This window comes from Macaca fascicularis, chromosome 11 (genome assembly GCF_037993035.2).
Source record: "Macaca fascicularis isolate 582-1 chromosome 11, T2T-MFA8v1.1".
In the NCBI taxonomy this organism is placed as follows: Eukaryota; Metazoa; Chordata; class Mammalia; order Primates; family Cercopithecidae; genus Macaca; species Macaca fascicularis.
Genome location: NC_088385.1, coordinates 28833414 through 28854713, shown reverse-complemented (window position 1 = coordinate 28854713; position 21300 = coordinate 28833414). Strand labels below are relative to the sequence as shown.

The 21300-nt window shown below is 41.0% G+C and overlaps 1 long non-coding RNA gene across 1 annotated transcript; it reads left to right on the top strand.

Annotated features, from left to right (window-relative positions):
• Positions 1-1041: 1041 nt before the first annotated feature.
• On the top strand, positions 1042-1721 carry LOC135966192 (uncharacterized). Its single transcript, XR_010579335.2, has 2 exons — positions 1042-1172; positions 1498-1721. It is a non-coding gene; the product is annotated as an uncharacterized lncRNA (long non-coding RNA).
• The last annotated feature ends 19579 nt before the right edge of the window (positions 1722-21300 follow it).

Here is a 21300-nt window from a genome sequence, read left to right as displayed (position 1 = left end):
GTGCTCCCTCTGCTGACTTCATGGCAACTGAACTGCAAGTCATAACAGTGTGGAGCCAGGAGCCAGGGCTCATCAAGGCCCCTGCATTTCCTCATAGGAAAAAAAGAAAGGAAGCCCAGAGATATTAAGTATCTTCCCAAGGTCACAGAGCTACCTAGAGTCAGCACTAGCACTAGTGGCCAGCTCTATCATATCCCTCAGTCAGTCAACTACTTCCCATTGCAGTATCTTGGACCAAGTAAGCTGAACTTGATTGAGCACCCTTCATGAAGCTTTGTAACAAACCATAGAACAAAGGAAACTGAAATTAACACTGGAAAACTATGTAGGATTTTCGAGCATTGTTAATTTATTGAACTTTAGAAAAATTATCTGAATCAGAATGGGAAAAACAGCATTTCAAATATTTTGAGCTATATTTTGATGCTACTACTGTAGTAATATTAGTTTCATAACCAAAAAGGATTAAGAGTGAATCAGAGGATAATACAATGTTTTTAGCATGTGTATAATTTTGGTAGAATGAGATAAAAAAACTTCAGAGTTGGGCCAGATTTTATAAGTCAGTTATTTAGTCCAAGTACCCATATGGTAACATGATAAGATAAAGTTAGAACAGAAATGCAAAAATAATATTATCTATATTGATTCTAAAATCTGAAAAAATGTTATTCTGGTCATTGATTTATTTTAATGAATTAAAAGGCTTAAGTCATTATAATTCATTAAAGAGGCTTCTATACTTGTAGTGGTGAAATTTCAGCTAAAATGATTTTCCAACTTCAGGCAAATATGAATCTTGAGTCAGTGTTTTTATTAACATAGTATTATAGTCATAAAAATTTAATTTTACATACATATATTTTACGTAATATTTTAAAAGATTAATTTTATATACACATATTTCTTAGCAAACTTTATATTGAATTGAAAAAAAGGCCCTTCCCTCCCCTCCAAAGAGCTAACCTTAAGCACGTTTTCAAGGCACTAGAAACAATACTTTAATAGCTATGTAAAATTTGGAGTTTTAGTTCCTATCATTGTGAAACTATTTTTCATTTAGTTCCCTGTTTCTGGCCATCCAGGCCATGACTTTGGTTATTGCCAGTCACCTGAGATTTGTTCAAAAGTTATGTAAAAGGAGGCTCAGCCTGCTCCTTTCTATGTCACAGGTCAATTCTTTTTTTTTTTTTTTTTTTTTTTTTTTTGAGACGGAGTCTCGCTGTGTCGCCCAGGCTGGAGTGCAGTGGCCGGATCTCAGCTCACTGCAAGCTCTGCCTCCCGGGTTTTTACGCCATTCTCCTGCCTCAGCCTCCCGAGTAGCCGGGACTACAGGCGCCCGCCACCTCGCCCGGCTAGTTTATTGTATTTTTTAGTAGAGACGGGGTTTCACCGTGTTAGCCAGGATGGTCTCGAACTCCTGACCTCGTGATCCGCCCGTCTCGGCCTCCCAAAGTGCTGGGATTACAGGCTTGAGCCACTGCGCCCGGCCCACAGGTCAATTCTTAACCTTTCCATGGAAAGTGATTGCCAGCAGAGCCTCTGGAGAGACATGGCTGGGCAAACACATGAAGGATTTTACATTAGCTAGAAATGAACGGAGCTCTCATGAATGACTTAAGACCATTATATTGCCAAAAGCTGGCTGTAGTGTTGTGATCATGGTATTCTGCTTCAGGTAGCAACCTGATATTTTTCATTAAACAAAAATTCTTAACCTATTGGGACCCTCAGCTCAATATATTTAGACCCATCCATTGTTCTCACTGTTATTTTAAACAAGTTCAAGATGGATTTACAGTGCATGCTAAAGTCCCATGGAAGTTCCAATTTTTCATAGAAGAATTTAAGTAAGGGATTGATGTGGGAAATTATCACATATTTTCTGTGATTAAGATGGGATTTATACTAGAAAACATGCACAGCATGTACTTTAAAAATATGCTATTCTAGGAGTTCTACGTTTGTTTTAAAATTGGGTTTCTTATGCTCGTTCAGAGATTCCATATTGAAAACTCCAAACAAATATAAAACCACCTTTTAAAAGTTGATATTTTAAAATTCTAAATTCAGTGATGCCTAGTTTGTCTGACACGAGGGACAAACGGTCAATGGTTTAGAAAACTAAAGCTTCTATGTTCAAATGCCAATGCTGTTTTTCATTTTTGAATTTTATTTTAGTGGAAAGCATACTAAAATGTATTACACATATCCTCTAAAATGTCTTACCCTGGACATACTTAACCTTTCTCAATAATTCAGGGTCAGCATTGTAAACATCATTTTTGCACTATGCATGACATCTGGGAGTAATTGCACCTGCACCAAATTCTTTTTGAGTTCTACCTGCTTTTTATAGGGTTTTTCAGTCTCTTTACGCACAGCTAGCCTGTCAGCTGTCACGTCTTGAAGCCTCAGAGTGCTTCCTCCAACTCTTATCTAATTTGCTACCTCTGACTTACTGTGGGCTGGGAAACCATTTAAACACACTACCACACCCATTTGAAATGTGCTAAAATTAGAGTAAATAGGCTCTGACAGAGGACCTGAAGGGTTGTTCTACAAGTAAGTTGTGTGAATTTGTAGAATCTGTGACCTTTTCTTCCCAAAGCTTTTTGTTTCCTTTAACTTCCAGATTCTCAGCGATGCTTCTTATTAGATTACTTATGCAAAAGCCTTCAAATACATTATATATTTCGCCATCATTTTATTACATAAAAATAAAAGCAACTTGCTAATGGTTTTAGCCCACAACTAACCACAAAGTAAACAAATTTGCATGTCAGGAATAAGTTATTTGATTGGATGAACACTTCTCTCCAGTTGCTAAGAATAGGGGATGGAGGGCCACTAGTGAAACTGATTCAGCATTTTGATTTAAGGATGACTCTGGCTCCTGCTTCTAGTATGTAACCTCCTCTGCCTCTGGGTGTTGGACCTCTTGGGTGGCCGGTAGAATGCAAAAGTATTCTGGGGAACTGGCAGGATGGGTGTGTAGGCCCAGATGCTGCCTCTGAATTTAGACACACCCATGGTGAGAGGTTTCAGACTCCTCATTGATTACAGCGTATTCCTTTTTTTTGTTGAGTTTATGTATTCAATAAATGGTGTGGGGATTTGTTTTGCTCACTGTATGTGAGGTGCCATGGTAAGTACTAGAGAATCAAAGATTCACCTCTGAAGATCTCAGAGTCTAATGTGGGTGATAGACCTATACTAAAATAAATTACATTGCAACACAATAAGTGCTATCCAGGGATGGATACAATGCTGTGCTGGGGGTGGGAGCTACTAATTGCATCTAAGTGAGGAGGCCTAGGTGAGAAGTAGCTGGGTTTTACAGAAGGAACAGCAGCACAATAAGGGCATGAGGCCATCTCCAAAGAGAAGGCTCTGGCCTACCCTGCTCCCGTGTTAAGCTGCACTACAGTTTATGTATGTTTTTACAGTAAAATTCTCTATATTTAGAGATGACATTATCAGGTACATAAATCATAGGGAATCAATCTACCAAAAAAAAAAAAATCCTAGAACACACACACGAATTTAGAAAAGTTACAGAAGAAAACATCAATAAACAAATATACATTGTATTTTTATACACTAGCAATGAACAACTGGAAATGAAACTTTAAAAAGTGCCACTTAAAATAAGCTGCAGTGCAGTTTAATTGGCTATATATGACTTGAGGTCTGAGCAAGGATTTCCTAACTTGCCAGTCTCTTTAGAATTTGACTGCTATCCTGGCTCTCACCAAAATCGCCTCCTGAGGATTTGAACCATGGGCTGGGACTAGGGAGTCATGATATTTCCTGCTGCAAAGTGAGACATGATAGTATTCAGAGCATGATCATATCTCATGTGGTAGGGGAAAAAACAGCAGTACCTCATGAGCAGCTCTGTGTCTCACCTCCTCCATCTATCTGTTTTACAAAAGAAACTAATGGTGACTTCTTTCCCTTCGAGTAAGGGAGTGAGAGAGACAGAGCAGCTCTAGAGGGAAACACGGCATCCTAAGGCCTGACTTTCAAAAACCTTTGGGAGGAAACTGAGGCAAAGAACTAGTCCAAGGTCACATAGCTCAGTAACAGAACCAGGATTTTTGGTTCTGAGTCTAGTGCTCTTTATACTTTTATACCATAGTTTTAGTAATGGGGAGGGACAGGCTGAGGTTTTCTCACGGAATGAGTTGAGCTAGTCCGTGTGCGATCCTCAGAGGCAGAGTATACTTGACGGTGAAGAAGGAAAGATGATCAGCATAATAACCTTGCTAAATTATGGCATAGAGTATGCAATCATTTTGAGAGAGATGAAATTCTAGGGAAATAATTTTCAAAGTCTCCTACAAACAACCATACTATTCCATCGTCCACTCACTTCGGAGACATCCAGAAATGTGCCTTTCCTAGTTAGGAAGTCTCCACATTATCTGGTGGGCTTTCTACCTCTCTATACCTGTGTGGTCCCGGTTGTGCCCTAGAGGTTCTCTACAACAGAAGGGATCACGACCAAAATAACCTATGAAGCTGGTCAGAGAGAACCTCTAGAATCCAGCAAGCTGGAGACAGGGCCATGTGCTACAGTTTTTATATGGAGTATTTTTAGGGCACTGTGAACTTTAGCTAAGGTTTCAATTTTGGAGCCTTTTCCATATGGGTGTGCACACAGAGTATTATGTGCTTCACAACAGAGATATTGAATATCTGCCAGATAGTTTAATACATGTTGCTTCCATATGCGGCCTTGCGGCTTCCTCACTGTGATTCGAAAATTAGCTGTAATAGGGGGGCTTCAGTCTGGACCCAACTCCTGCCGACCTGTAACTCAGAGCAACCAGAAAAACTCTTATAACATAGTATTATAAAGACACAGGATTCTAAGACACCTTAAGCAGGACTTAGTTTTCAAATATATATTACCTTGAACAAGGCTCATCTATCTGCATAGCCATATCGTGGCTGTGTAAACCGCGTATGACCAGAGAGGCACCTGGCTGCATGAACCCCCGAAGGTCTCTGCAGACCCAAGTGGGTGCGATAATGGATTGATTTCTAAGCTGTGCCTGTTAAGATCCTCAAGCAAACCAACCCTTGCTCCTTGAATCAACGTTTGAGCGCTGCATGGGGGGCTGGGGGGAAAGAAAGGAGGGGGGAATAATGTCATCAGCCTTGAGCTCTTCAAGGAGCTCTAGGATTGGAGAGAGAGGAGAAGCATTCTTAGGTTGCCTAGCGATAAAGCTGCAGATGATATCATTCTCCCCGAGGCCGGCCTCCCCGCCCGGTTTTCCTTCCTCCCTTCCCCGCTCCAGTCTCCCACGCCTGGGTTCAAAGTACAGCCGCGCGGGGTTAGGGAACCGGGGCCGGACGCGGCGCTGTCACGTGCGTCCGCACATGTCTGGGCGCACGCTGAGCAGCACGTGAGATGGGGCGGGGAGGGGCGGGACCTGCTCGCAGCCCTGGCGCGTGCGCGCTGCCCCTCTGCGTCCGCACTTCTCCAGACGCTGGCCCCGGGACGGTGGCTGGCGGCGGGTTGGGGGACCGTGGGGACCGTCGGGCCGAGGGCGGAGCCGGGGCGGCCGGGCCCGGGCTTGCTCTCCCGACAGCTGCACCACACCCTTCCCGGCTGCGTCTCCGCAGGCCAGCCCTGGGTAGTCATCCCTCCCGAATTAAAGCTGGCTCTGACTCAGGACTCCTCGAACCATTCTGACACAGCAGTTTCCAAGGGGCCCTCCTGGGCGCGGGTTACGCGAAGGTCGACACCCGCCTCAAAAGGGCCTTGGGGCGGGAACTCCGGTCTAGGGCGGGCCGCGGCCGGGCGGGACCCCAGCAGTCCCTGGGCCAGGACTTGCGGGGAAAACCCCGGGCGGTGGGTGGGGGTGGGGAGAAAGTCCTAGAGCAGAGTTCTGGGCAAACGAGGTGTCGCAGTACCGGTTCTCGGAGGCATTACATCTTTTCACTGGTCTCACATGGAGTTTTGCAAATTGAATTCCCACTAATTAAGCACTAGGCCATTTAATCGTGATGAAATACAATACACTGTGACTTTCCGTTCAAGGCTTAAAGTAAGAGAAGTGATTTTATGGCACTAACGGATTTTGCATGGTGCAGTAAAACGAGGGAAACTAACGTAGCCAGGGGCCGGGGGATGGATTTGTTTTTTGTTTTCTTGTTTGTTTTTTAAGTTACCGTCTAGAAAGTTATTTACAAACCCCTTTTGGGCAAATTGATCATCTAACACTTTCACTCTTAGAAGTAACCACGTCGATTTTGTAACACTTTCTGAAACATGCCTGTTTATAAACAGTCTAAAATGAACAATTAGTTTGGAGAAATTTGGAGTTCATAGTTTCTTTTAGATAACTGAATATACCCAAGGGTGTTGCAAAAGTAGGGAAGTACCACCACCCTCTGCAAATACGGCTTTGGTCATGTGATGGAAAAAGATCTCAGACGTTGCCAGAAATATCTGGACAGGTCAGGTGCCAGTATTTGCTAAGACATTACAGAATGGTTGTAATCTCTCCAGTCTAAATGGCACAGTGAGTGCCACCCTGGAGACAGGCTGCTGGAAGCTAACAGACATTAACAAAACACAAGGCATCCTTTGTTTGTTGTTTGCCTGTTAATGATATGTATGCATAATGTCCTATAGGTTGAGTTTCAATTGCACTTCCTCCCCCCCCCCCGGCCCCCCACCACGTTAGATTGTTTTCACGAGACAATTTAGTCATTAATATTCTGAAAGGTTGAAAAAGCAAAGATAAACTTCAAACATTCACTCAAATATATATTGAGCTTCTATTATGTGCCAGGCGTTGGAAATACACCAGCGACCATACAGACAAGGTTATAACCCCTCATGATGTTTACGACTCCTAGCAAAGTCTCAAAGCTCCCCAGGCATTTGCCAACACAATGATTATTTATAACAATTAGTCATCCTCTTCCTCAGCACGAATTTTTTTCGGTTGACCCTTAGGAAGAATGTCAGGTGAAAGGGCTGGATCTCAATTCCTACTCACTGTCTCCTTTTTCTTCTCTCCTTTCCTCACGCCTTTCATGCTAGCCTCCCTGCTGGTCTTCCAGCAGGACAGGCTTGATTCTTTACCAGAATATTTGCATTTTTTTCCTTCTTCTGCCTGCCAGACTGAGTCCCCAGATATCTGGAAAGCCAATTCCATCACCTCCTCTCCCCCACCTTTTGTAAGTCTTTTTTCAAATACCGTTCTTTAGAAAGGCCTTCCCCGAGCAGCCCATAGGCAATATATAAAAATAGTTCCTCCCCACCAACAACATTCTTTTATTTTTACTTTTTTGTTTTTCTTCATAGCAGGTATCACCTCTGTTATAGTGTATGTACAACAGTGTTCTGTGTGTGTATAAACACTCATAATCTGTTTATGACTTGTCCGCCTCAATAGGATAAGCAGGGACTTGGATTGGTTCGTTGCTTTGTGCAATGCAAGAATGGTGTCTGGCAATAAATAAGTAAATAAATATGGCCTTTTGTAAATAAATATGTATTGACTCTCAATAAATATATTCTGGATGGATGAATGAACATTTCTAGCAACTAGTTCAGTTTGATCACCTCCAAAGATAACAGCGCACAACTTCTCAAAGCATCGCATTGTGTGTTACGAATCCATTTCCTCCACTCTTACTGAACACTTGCTATGTCCCAGGCACTGTGTGACCCAAAGAATAAACTACATAGAGAAATCAGCAAGTGGGAAGGAGGCAAAGTTAGTGAACACCTTACACCTGCAAATGGGAAAAGATTCAGCCTGATTTGGAAGCTTATGGGAAACAGTGATGAAGCATTAATGGAGTTCCCTTAACAATAGAGTTAATTCAATTTCACCTTAGTCCAAATTATGGCAAGTTACCTGTCTAAAAAATTGCTCATCTAGTGAGGTTCCTTCTGTAAAATTGAAAATTAAAGGAGATTTTGATCATTTGATCCCTTTAGTCAGCAAGAATAGCTGTAAGGGCCCTGTAGAAGAACTGAGTTTCAAAACTTGCAAAATAGGTTGTATCTCACCTCTTAGATGGCCCCAACCCCTGTGTGGAAACAGATCCTCAGAATGTGACCCATAATGGAATGTACAACACATGTGACTAAGGCTTGACAGTCTCAGCTACTTCAGCTCTAGGCTGGCTCTACCATGTGTGGTCATCTTTGTCCCTTTATCAATGAGTTTCTTCAACGCAAGTCTCAGTATTTATTTGTGTAATCTCAGCACCTAGCACAATGCCTGGCACACAGTAAGTATTCAATAAATGGCTATTGAAATTCAAACTCGCCTTTCCATTCCCACAGTGACTGTTCTAGTTCAAACCCTTATCAACTCTCACCTGGACTGTTGCAAGAGACTACTTAATGGCCTTTGTCCAATCTCCCTTTCCCCAAGCATTGACCACACAGCCAGCACAATTAACTTTCTTTCCCCTCCCCCGCCCCCAAAATGGAGTCTTGCTCAGTCCCACAGAGCTGGAGTGCAGTGGCGTGATCTCGGCTCACTGCAACCTCTGCCTCCGGGTTCAAGCAATTCTCCTGCCTCAGCCTCCCGAGTAGCTGGGATTACAGGCACCGCCACCATGCCCAGCTAAATTTTGTATTTTTATCACAGACGGGGTTTCACCATATTGGCCACACTGGTCTCGAACTCCTGATCTCGTGATCTGCTCGCCTTGGCCTCCCAAAGTGCTGGGATTACAGATGTGAGCCACTGCGCCCAGTCAATTAACTTTCTAAACACAAAGTATACCAAAGCATAGTCAGAACTCCCTTCATAGTCATGAAGACTGTGAAGGCTTAAACCCTCCCTTCTGGTTTCACTCTCTTCCATTTCCTCCCTTGTCCTGTTTCCCCTGACCGAACAATGGGCATCTAATGGCCTAGTTGCACCAAACTACTGCAGGTTCCCTGAATATGCTTTGCACTCTCAAATGTTTGTCTTTAGGTAGATTAACTTACATTTGGATACCTCCTACTCATCCTTCAAAACTCAGCTCAAATTGCACCTCCTCTGTGAAAACTTCCATAACTATTTTAGTCAACACTTAACCTCACCCACTTTTTTACTCTTAGCCCTTTCTTTAAATCTCCATTTTGATGTTTAACATCTTATTCCACAAACGTGCATGTACAAGAAGTGATGGATATTCTTATTTTCTCTCATGAAGTCTGACTTCACGCCACCTCCCCAAGGGCTGTTGGAAAATGATCTCAGTCATCGTGGACTCTTCTGCCCCCCTCCCCTCCCCAAACTCTTTAGGATTTTTCACAAGGACCCGGGATTTCAGGAACCAGGGAAAGGACCCCTTCTTTCTCAGACTGCCCTCGATAATTGTCAGTGTCAGAGCCGGCTGTTTAGTATCCTTGCCTTCTCTGCCACTTTCTGGGTAGGAGTCTTTGCTGATGCTGGAAACCCCAGGCCTTAGGGGCGTGGTGTCCCTATTTCCCTCCTGGGCTTTGCCACGCCCAAGGAGCTGCACACCTGTGCCCCACTGCTTATTGTTTCTGTCTCCACTCCTTCCCCCTAACAAAATCTCCAGCTTTATTTAGAGAGGGCTGCAGAGACCAGGCAGCTAACCTGAATGAATGGTATTGGCAGAGAAAATGGTAGGGACCAGAGTGAACTGGAGGTTGCGCCTCCTTTAAAAGGGACAGACATTACTCAGCTCCAAGCAATTGCAGCCTGGTGAAAATGTAGGCCCAGTATTGCGAGATCACTTAGTTTTTCCAGGAAAAGCTGAAATCTAGATTTTATGTGAAATCTACTTTCAAAGTTTTGGCAATTATTTTTGAAAACTTCAAAACACTATTCATTACACATGAAACCTATCTGTAAAAGTATTATTCAATCTGGAGAAGCCTGCTTTGAGACCTCTGCTTTAACAAAGGAAAAAAAAAAGGCCCAGCAGGAGGTTTTCTTCAAAACTCCCGTGATATAACCAGCCCCAGAGCCATTCTTGAAAATGGTTGAGAGGGAAAATGCAAGGAGAACAGACACAGAGTAATGTCTTAATAAATTATCCTGTCACATTGAGACTCTTCACATTGTATTGTAATTAATTGTGTATGTCTCCAGCACCTGGACACACTAACACTCCTGTCAGGCAGATTGGCACCACCTCCAGCCTTTGCTTGGCCTGCACTTCTGTCTGTCAGACTGTTTACTTGTTCTTAGCTCCTTCTCGAATTTCCTTATGACCCTCCCAGACCTCTCCCTCCCACTTACCCCAAGACCTCGGCTTATTTCCAGACTCCTCTCTCTCAGGAAAATCCCTATTTCACCAAGAAAATTCTGCCGATGGTCATGCTCTCCCCAACTTTCAGCCCTCCCTACTTTCCTCCTCCCGTGTCCTCACTTTCCTTCCAGCTGCAGAGGAAACGTGACCCTCCTCCTGCTCAAAGCCAAGGCTTCCATTTGTGCCATTGGTGATGCGTTGAAACTACCTGTTAAAACTCCCCTATCGCTGCATGTAACACGTCTGGACCTCTGTTAAGAGAGATCTGTTGCTCATTCATCATTGCATTCCTGGAGTCTAGTACACTCCCTGGGACAGGGAAGAGGATCAATAAACATTTATTGAATAAATACCTTTTTAAAAACTCTGGAGGCTGGGCCAGTCCTGAAACTTTCTAGAGACACGAGACAACTGTTGAAACCCGAGTTTTCATAGGTTATTGATCTAGGGAGGGTAGTTTCCCTGACTCTGTGTGTGGGCTAATTTTGGAGGAGATAATCCAGGAAGGAATGTAGCTGGCAGGCCAGGGAGTTTCTCCTGGGTCAGGTTGGTGCCATCCAGCTGTGAGTTCGCTGTATGAAACCTCCTGTCTGTCTTCTCTGGTTACTGCTAGTGAGGCTGGCCTTCTGGTACTTGCTGAGGGGAGCAAAGGTGAGCCTCCGTGACCAAGGTGTCACATTGCTCTCTGTCCTCTTGCGTTTTTCCCCCATTAAGACACCACTACTCCATTAACAGATTTGTTTTTGGGGAAAAGACAGTAAGCACCAAGCCCTCTTACTCCTTGTATGTTTTCTCTTCTTTTTTCTTCTAACTTAAACTTTTTTTTTTTAGTTTGATGGTATCTTAACATCCATATAAATCATCTGATTATTTTTATCTTTAATCCTACTCTCACGTAGGATTAAAGTATCTCATGTCCTATTTTAAATCTTACCTATTACCCTGTTGGCTTTCAACCTTTACTTAGAATATCTGTTGTAAATTATTTCATAACTGACATCATTTTTAACTTTGACCTTAGTTATTTTAACCTACTAATTTTCTCTTTAAATTTATCTTCTTGCTCCAAACTTTATTCAGTTTATCTTATAGCTCATCTTACACTTCTGTTTTATTAGGGTTTTTAAAAAATAATTTTCTTGGTTCAAAGTTTGCTTTGCTATTTAAAATTTAAAATTTTTTTATTCTTATTTCTAAATTTACAGTTTTTACTTGGTTTAAAGTTCTGTAGCATCATTTAGCATCACATTCTAATATTTTATTTTTTCTTCGTTTCTTTTTTGGCATCATAACTTTTTTTTTAACCCTTTTCTCTTATCTACAAGTTTGTCATTCAACCTAGCTCAAATAATGACTTTTAAGAAGCCCATTGAATTCAGAAATCTCCTTTGCCCTTGCCCTTCTTTCTGCCAGTCACCACTGTAACTACATTTTTTTTTTTTTTGCATTAATGTTGCCTTTTGCCACAGCATTCTATGCAGTCTCTATTTTTACTTTCTCTGGTTTAAAATCCATAGTCTTTAATTTTTTTGATTGCAAAGAACAAACCCATTTGATTGTAACAAATGCATAAATAAGGAAACCAGAACCTCAGTCACTAGGTAGGCCAGGCATCCTGTCAATCCTATGAAAAGTCCTCAGGAAGAGCTGAAAGTCTTTTGGAATTAGGCCTCACAGACACAAGAACAAAGAGGGGTTCAGAGGCAAAGGCAATATCAATGTGGGAATCTTTTCTTTATGCCTTAACTCATGTAACCTAACTATATCTGAATTTCAAAGATAAGAAGAAAATCATATTAACGTCCAAGAAAAAGAAGTGAGCCACTCAGGAGGGAAACAATGGCCATGTTTGGGTAGCCCCAGATTCCTCCATAGCAATTCTCATTACAGGAGACAGAGGAGCAGGATTTATACCATGGCTACTCAAAAGTGTGGTCCATGAACCAGCAGCATTGGCATCACCTGTGAGCTTATTAGAAATGCAGTATCTCAGTTGCCATTCCAGATCTACTGAATCAGAATCTGCATTTTGACCAGATGCGAGGATGATTCCGATGGACCAATGCACATTAAAATTTGAAACGCACCAGTCTATATAGTTGTGAGAGAAAGAAAAAAGTGATGCCATTTTTAAAAATATTCCAAGAAGTTCCTTTAGTATAAAGGCAACAAACTAACATTCTCAAATCAACACTGTGTTTTTGCACTTCACTTGCAACTTTCTTTGGCTTATCTTTGCCCCACTAAGAGAGCCTGTTTGTGTAATTTCTTTGAGATTGGAGATATTCATTTGCATATTAGACTCAGTGGAGGAATTTTTTTTTTTTTTTAAATACTGTTGCATGGATCTTACCCTCAGAGAACCTGACTGAACTGGTCTGGGATGATGCCCAAAAGTCAGTAGTTTTTCAAAGGTTTTCAAGTTCATTACAATACGTGGCCAAGGTGATAATCATGGAACCAAGGGAAACCAAATCCATGAAGCTTTCTTGAAAAAAGTACTGAAAGATGGACACCAGACAATAAAGAAAGGAATCAAAATGCAGTACTCAGAAAGGAAGAAACTGTGGTAAGAGGTAATAAGTGAGTCAATTTAAAAACAAACTACAACTAAATAACTGGGAGTTTTTGTTAAAGAGATAGCAAATATGCCATTCTCTACCCCCTACATTTCTATTTATGTTCGGTGCACTCTCTTACTAAATCTGTTATTTTCTGAGTTTTACGACGTCGGTTCTCGGGGTTTCAAACCAATGATTCTTGGGCCACGTCCCTCATTTTATGCACCTTATCACTGGCAGGTTTTCCCTCGGCTAGGAAACTGGACAGTGGAAATGGTGACTTTGCCAGCCTGATCTCAAACCGGGCTTCTGAAAGGGAGCCAGAAATATGGGCTGGGGGAAGGCTGGGGAAAGCCTAGTGCTATTATATTGGAAGTAGAGGTATTAGTATGAACTCATGATTGTATTTATGTAACATGCACAGCTCCCATCTCCGGGCCTTGCCTTGCAGATTCTGGCACTTCAGTTGCCCCAACCTCTGATCTCTTCCTCTTCAGTTCAGAGGGACTGCTGTGCTCTGCTTGGATTCTGGATCACTACTCTGCAGTCAGGAAAATTTCTCCAGGCAGGGAGCCAGGCTCATCATGAGGTTCACCTCTTAGGTTTCCCTACCTTCAGGGATTGATTGCAGTCTTGCATTGCCTGCTCTGCCTCGTGTTGCTTGTTCTCCAATGTCTGAAAACACTTGCCTTTGATATTTCATCCAGTTTTACAGTTGAGGCAAGAGGACTAGTACCAGATACTCCATCAGAGACAAAAGTGGAAGTGCTGGTCTCTATATTGGATAATAGCATTATATTAATGTTAAATTTCCTGAAATTGGTTACTGTACTATGAAGATGAAAGAGTTGCTTGTTCTTAGGGTATACATGATGAAGTATATGGGATAAAAGGTTATGATGTCTTCAACTTACTCTCAAATAGTTCAGTCCAAATAGTCATATGAATAGCAATAATATGTATATTTGTAGAGGGAGCAGGAGAGATCTTGATAAGCCACATATGGAAAATGTTATCAGTGGTGAATCTAGATGAAGTGTATATGGGAATTCATTGTAGCATTTTTGTAACTTTTCTAAAAGTTAAAAAAAATTTGAAATAAGGAATAAATAAAGCATCCCCTTCAGCGTGGACTGGACTTAATGATTCATTTCTAAAGACTAGAGTAGGGAAAAAAATAGTAACTCTACGGTGGAGAAAGTTGACAGACACCACCTTAACCAAGTGTATTAACTGAGTGATCATGGTTAATAACACTAGTGATAAGGTGGATATCATGTACCCATTTATATTAAGTGATGCAAGGGCACCTCACCTCTGTGATTTTCTCACTCACAATTTATAACCCAGATTGACTGGGTGCTGTGGGTCAGCCTGTAATCCCAGCATTTTGGGAGGCCAAGGTGGGTGGATCACTCAAGGTCAGAAGTTCGAGACCAGCCTGCTCAACATGGTGAAACCTCATCTTTACTAAAAATACAAAAATTAGCTGGGTGTGATGGGGAGTGCCTGTAATCCCAGCTACTCAGGAGGCTGAGGCAGGAGAATCACTTGAACCCGGGAGGCAGAGGTTGCAGTGAGCTGAGATTGCGCCAGTGCCCTCCAGACGGGGCGACAGAACAAGACTCTGTCTCAAAAAACAAAAAAATTTATGACCCAAATTAAAAACTGGGTGTCCTTAATATACCTTTCCTTAGATATCCTTTCAAACTGGGTACATATTAGCCGTTTCATTTTCTTTCTACCTAAATAATATGCATCCATCTCTAGAGAAATGAGGATATGTGTTTATAAATTTTATTTCAATTTTAGAGTCCAGAGAAATTTATGACATTTTTATAATACAGTGATTTCTAAAATGTGTGGTCCCATTTTAATACAAATGTCAGTGTTACTAAATAAATGCCATTCATAACATTTAAAGAAGGAAGAGGAAAGAGGAAAACCTTGAATTGTGAGAGGGACTCACATATCTGGCTTTGAAGATGGAGGCAGGGGGCCAGCACTAAGGAATGCAGGAAGTCTCCAGAAGCCAGGAGCAGCCTTCAGCTGACAGACAGCAAGGAAACAGGGACCTCTGTCCTACAAGGGAACCTCCCCTAGAGCATTCGAAGGGAACACAGACTGTCCCCTTCGATTATAGCATCATCTCGATTTTAGTTTGATATGACCCACTCTGACTCTCTGACCTATATAGAATTATAAGAAAATGAATCTGTATTGTTTTATGCCACATGAAGTATATGTGGGAATTCACCCTATATATACTAAGCCAGTAAGTTGTGGTTGTTATAGCTGCAATAAAAAATGAATACACTTGGCCTCATTGAGACAGTAGGAAAGTCTTGAAGGAGGTGAGAAAGGGGGGCCATGAGGAAATCAGGGGGAAGAGCGTGCCAGGCACACAGAACAGCAAGTGCAAAGGCCCTTGATAGGAGCATGCGCAGCACATCTAAGGAACAGTCAGGAGGCCAGTGTGCATACGATAGAGTGAGCAAGGAATAGATTTGTAGGAGAAGACATCAAAACAGGAGGATTTGCCTTCTCTGTTGTGAAATGAGACTGATTGCACTTCCTACCCAAGCTGGGTGGAGGAGAACCACCTTGCCCTTTATCTGATTGAGAAATTGGGTACTCAGCCCTAAATCCTGTCCCCCACTGCCCAACTCTGTTCACTCTAATGGTAGTTTTGAAGCATCCTCGTGTGTTTGGCTACTTCACCAATAAGGACGACTCTCATATCGTTGGTCCTACCAGCCATCTCCAAATCGCCCATTTCCAGGAGATGGTTGTCAGACCTGATGAGGTGGCTTGCTGTGGCTCTGCCCACTTTGAAGGTTAGCATGGCCATACTCCTTTATAAACAGTAATCTTTCTTATACCTGCCTTTCGGAGATTAGGATTCCTTTCCTGAAAGTTGGTTACAACAAGAACCCTGATGTGCTGGTTTTTCTCATAGGATTTAGCATCAGCCTGCAAAACATATGGAATTTTCAATATTCAACTCTTCACATTGTGGTTTTAGGCATTTTATCTTTCTGGTTTTGGAGACTATATATTTTGGCAGATGTAAACGTGATTGGCTGTCTCTACATCTGTCAAGCTCCAAAGCACTGTTACCAAGCCTCAGAGGCCATATTTCAGGGAATACTTTCCTTCTATTTTAACTGAGTCTGTGATAAACTGGATGTGATTTGTCTTAATATTGACAGTTTCTGCCCAAAGCACATGTGATTGGTTTGGGTTGAATGGTCCCCCCTTTCTCTCATGGTGGGAGAATATGTGCTCTCCAGCTTGTACAGAGAACAAAGTAATTGAACCAGAATAGGACGAAAGGAATGTCTCCTTGTTTCTATTTTTGTATTCTCCCGAAAGTCCCCAAGTTGAATACTTCTGATGTGCTTACATTTATTGTTCCTGTTCTTGAAATTAATTTCGAGGGTGGGTATTGGGTCCTGGCTAATTATTAGTTTGAGTGCCCCTAGTACCTACCACCATGTCTAGCATCCAGTAAATATTTTAAAAATTAATTCACTCGACCATCCCCTCATAAAATGAATGGCCTTTCTACATTTTTTATGTCTCTAATATTGGAAATTGGTAACATTCGGTGGTATTGACCATTTATTATGTACCCGATACAAGCATTCCATTATCTTTTACTTCATTGGTTGAAAATAGTTTGGAGGAAGTGTTAGCTCATGAGAATAATATACTCTGAATTTATTAAACATTTACAGTAAATTAACAGAGAAACTTAAATAAAATTTAAAAGTGAGCCCAAAGGGATGAATTCATGAAACATTATATCAAGTTTTATAACTGAAAATATGGTCTCCTAGATAGATACATTCAGTATCCTGTGGGTGAGGAGATGTGGTAAAATGGGTGTGAAGTAACTGATCTCAGTAACACTCCTCTTTCTTTAGTAACTGAGGTCTCCATGTGACTGCAGACATCAACCGAGCACTCAGAACTTCCTTGTGATGCCTGGCCAGTGATATGATACTAGGCAACCCAGTGTCTCAGGACCAACAGCAGAATAAACTTTGGCAGAGATCTATGCGGGTTATTTCCTTTCTTACACTGCACAATTTCCTAGACATTCAGCTACCCTCTCATCATCAGACCTGCTGAAATCCATAATAAGCAACAGGCTATTAGATAAAAGTAGTGGAATAAATCTGCAAATAACATTTTCCCCAAAATGCAGAGAGATGTCTGTCCTCTGGGAATATTTTATTCAGCTTGGGCGGCTATAGCGAAATACCATAAACTGGATGGCTTAAACAACAAATACTTATTTCTCACGGTTTCAGAGGTTGGAAGTCCAAAATGAGAGTGTCAGCAGGCTTGGGTTCTTCATGAAGGCCCTCTTCCCGCCGCAGACTGCTGACTTCTCATCGTATCCTCACATGGCGGAAAGAGGGTTCACTAGCTCTCTGAGGCTTCTTATCAGAGCACTAATCCCATTCATGAGGGCTCTACCCTCATGATCTTATTAGCTCCCAAAGGACCCACGTCCAAATACCATCTCATTGGGAATTCAATTTCAATATATGAATTTGGGGGTGGGGGGCACAAACATTCAGTCTATAACATAAAGGATGGAAGATTCTCATCCTGTGATCTCCTTTTTGGACCAGTAGTATTTGCTTATTAAACCAGGACAGATTTCCAAGTGCAGCTAAGTACACTTGACATGTTAATTTAAGGATATTGCTTAAATCCAATTGTGCTATCTCCAATATTCATCTTCAACAGAGAAGACATATCTAGATTATATAAATCTTACATGTCATCTAGAGAAAGGCAATGTATCCAGAATGTACAAATTGCAAGTTATCATCAGATAATTGTATTCATGTAAAAACATTGTCTGGGCAGACAAAGCAAAGGCAAAAATAAGCTAAGGCCCTGACCACAGAACTCTGCTCTCTTAAGCTTTGTGCTCAGTATAACTCACCCCATTCTGCTTGAGTGTTCCTCTTGTAAATTCTGCTTAGATTCAAAAGACCAGGGTTTCAAATCCTGGCTCTACCACCTAATTGCATAAACATGGGAAAACCACTCATACATCTTTTTGTCTGTTTCCTTATCTATAGAATGGGGATGGTGATAAGGTAAGGTCCACCCTACAGTGTCCTGGGATTCTGAGCTTGATGAATGTTAAAGTCCTAAACAAACATTAGTTGTAATTGGCTCCTAGAAGGCAATCTCATCGACAGCATGAAATCAGAAATGAGACAGCCTGGCTCATAAGTCTCATTCATCAGCTTTGTGACATTAAGCAACCTACTTCTCGAAATTTATGTTTCTGTAAAGAGGATTATTTTAATGAGAGTAGCGTCTCTGTAGGACAGTTACAAGCATGAAATGACATAATCTAAGACCTCCTGCATGTCTTTTTGGGTGAGTTCAGTTGTCATTCAATACACTGTGGAGAGACTAGAAGGAAGGCAGACAGGTGTAGTTTCCATTTGGCATCATGGGCCAGCATGCCCCAGTGGCATCAGGGTTCTTTTCTTTGGCTGCAGAGCTGCATTCCCATGCTATGCTAATGCCCCCTGCAAAACACAGTGGACCTGATCTTCCTGCTCTTTCCAGATAATGTGACCAACCTTCAGCCACCACTTGCTCACTTACCCGATAGGTTGTAAAACCAGTTTTTTTTTTTGGCATCTTGCCACCTCATCGGTGCTCACCTGCATATTTTTTTTTTCTGGGTTAGAGGATCATGAGTTCTTGGGTTCGCTGTGGTCTGAGTCAATAACTGTCTATCAGGAAGTTGCTTTATTAATGAGATAATTCAGAAGTTCTTCCGGAACTTCAATCTGTTGCTGGGTAACAACTTGTACCTAAAAGCTACACAGATCTTCAATTATCGCTTAGTTAGGAACATGCTAGGATTGCCCGGCTGTCAAAAACTCTTAATTACACTAGGACTGGTTGGTGTCTCATGCATTTGGAGCACAAAAGCACTGAGCAAAGCATATGACTGTCTGGTCAGGTCAAGCCTGCCGTTCCAACATTAGGCAATTGTACCCATGAACAGTTTTCACGCTTCTGGTATGGAAAAGAGATATGATCATGCCTATTATTTGCTTTGTGCTTCTAATATGCCAAGCAGTGTTTTATGCATGTAACAACTGCTAATTCATTTAATTTATGAGGTAAATGTAATTATATAAAGAAACCTATGTGCTCAGAGGTTAAGCAACATGCTCCTAGTCATACAGCCACCCTTCACTAGGCTACTTTGCCTTTTGTTATTGCAAAGGCTGGGGGCAGGGGAAATACCTGCAATAACATTAATTTGTTTCTCGTAATGGCAGAAGACTGTTTCTTTCTTTTACTAAATTTACTATGAAGAATTTCATTGCAAACAGTTATGCAAAAGACCTTTTACAACTATAGTAATTTAACAGTGGTATAATCTTGATTCTAAAAAATATATATTTGGGTCAGAAAGAGTCTCACCATTTCATTTATTGTATTTTCCCCAATATTAAAATTGTTTTGTAAAGTTTTAGCATTTTTTCCCTTTCATATCTATTCTGATTTGTCTTTTGGGAACTGATTGGCTTTTGGGACCAATATGAGTGACAAATTAGATATTTTCTAAAATATCTAGTTGAACATTTCACTCAGTCAATTGTTTTGTTGCCTATTGTAATATCCATTTGTTCCCCCAGAGAGAGATTTTCTTCAGTGTAGCAATGATTTTGGTGCTTTTTAGACACCATCCATTTAATAGCAAAATGCCTTACACCTCGCAGCTACATAGTAATACTTAACAAATGAAATAACTCACGAATGAATCTGAACTTTGGACAATCCTATATTTATATCCATATCACATAAGAATGCTCAGCTTACAACTGTCTTTTAAAGAAAATTATTCATCAGAGTATAATTTGCTTCATGGGCCTAGCTCCTAATAATTTATTATTACTGACCATTTCCTTCTTTTAAGTGGTAAGATGGATAGGAAAGAGGGAGGAATAGTGAGGAATTCACAAATGAAAGAGAGACCCTTAGAATCTTGATTCTCAAGCTTACGAGATCTAAAGGTCCCCTTTTATAACAAATATTTTCTTATGCTCCTTTACTAGCTTAAAATGAAATTTATAGAAAATATAGTCTATAATGCATGTTAATTTTAAAAAACAACATATAGGCCGGGCGCGGTGGCTCAAGCCTGTAATCCCAGCACTTTGGGAGGCCGAGACGGGCGGATCACGAGGTCAGGAGATCGAGACCATCCTGGCTAACACGGTGAAACCCCATCTCTACTAAAAAATACAAAAAACTAGCCGGGCGAAGTGGCGGGCGCCTGTGGTCCCAGCTACTCAGGAGGCTGAGGCAGGAGAATGGCGTAAACCCGGGAGGCGGAGCTTGCAGTGAGCTGAGATCCGGCCACTGCACTCCAGCCTGGGCGACAGAGCCAGACTCAGTCTCAAAAAAAATAAATAAATAAAAATTAAAAAAAAATAAAAAACAACATATAGCTATTATATATCAATAACAATATTTTTAAAATAACATAATGCCTTAACTTTGACATAAAGGAGAAATAAAAGGAATTACATATATGTTTACATATGATAAAATATGTAAATATATATATTTAGGTATGGAAAGGCACAGATGATAGCTATGCTACAAAACATAATGAAGTAGTCAGGTGCTTATACTGATAATATATTGATGCCAATATATTATCTTCAAGTTGACTCTTCTTTTCATATTTGATATTTTGAATAAAGACTAAAAAGTATATTTAAATATATACTTAGAACCACCATGAATCAAGAGCTACAAACACAGATTGTTACCAATTTATTCTATTGGTGACTCAGTTCCAGAAGTTCAGATGCTCCTGTGACATGAACTTCAAAGATGGTTAACAACTCTGGGTAAAGTTCTGAATTAAATAGAGCATAATCTCCCCTCAACTCAACTGTTAGTTGTATTCTTGGAACACTCAATTTTATTAAAATGATGCTAGGGCTGTGCATGGTGGCATGTACCTGTGATTCCAGCACTTTGGGAGGCTGAGGCGGAAGGATTGTTTAAGCCCAGGAGAACAAGGCTACAGCAAGCCATGATCATGCCACTGCACTCCAGCCTGGGCATGAGATCTTGTCTCTGAAAACAAAAAGGGAGGAAAAAAAAAAAAAACATGCTAAAAACAATTTATGCTTATATGTAAAACAGATAGGGCATAAAACATTGTAAGAGATAGGACAATAATTTTTCATTGTCAGGGGTTGACCTATGCTTTGTAATTCGTTTAACATCCCTGGCTCTCTCCAGCATATTTTTTTAAATTCACATTATTTTAATTGACAAATGATAATTTTATACGTTTATGGGGTACAATGTGGAATGATTAAACCAGGCTAATTAACATACCAATTACCTCACTTACCATTTTTTCTTGGGAGATATTCTAAATTTATTCTCTTAGCTATTTTGA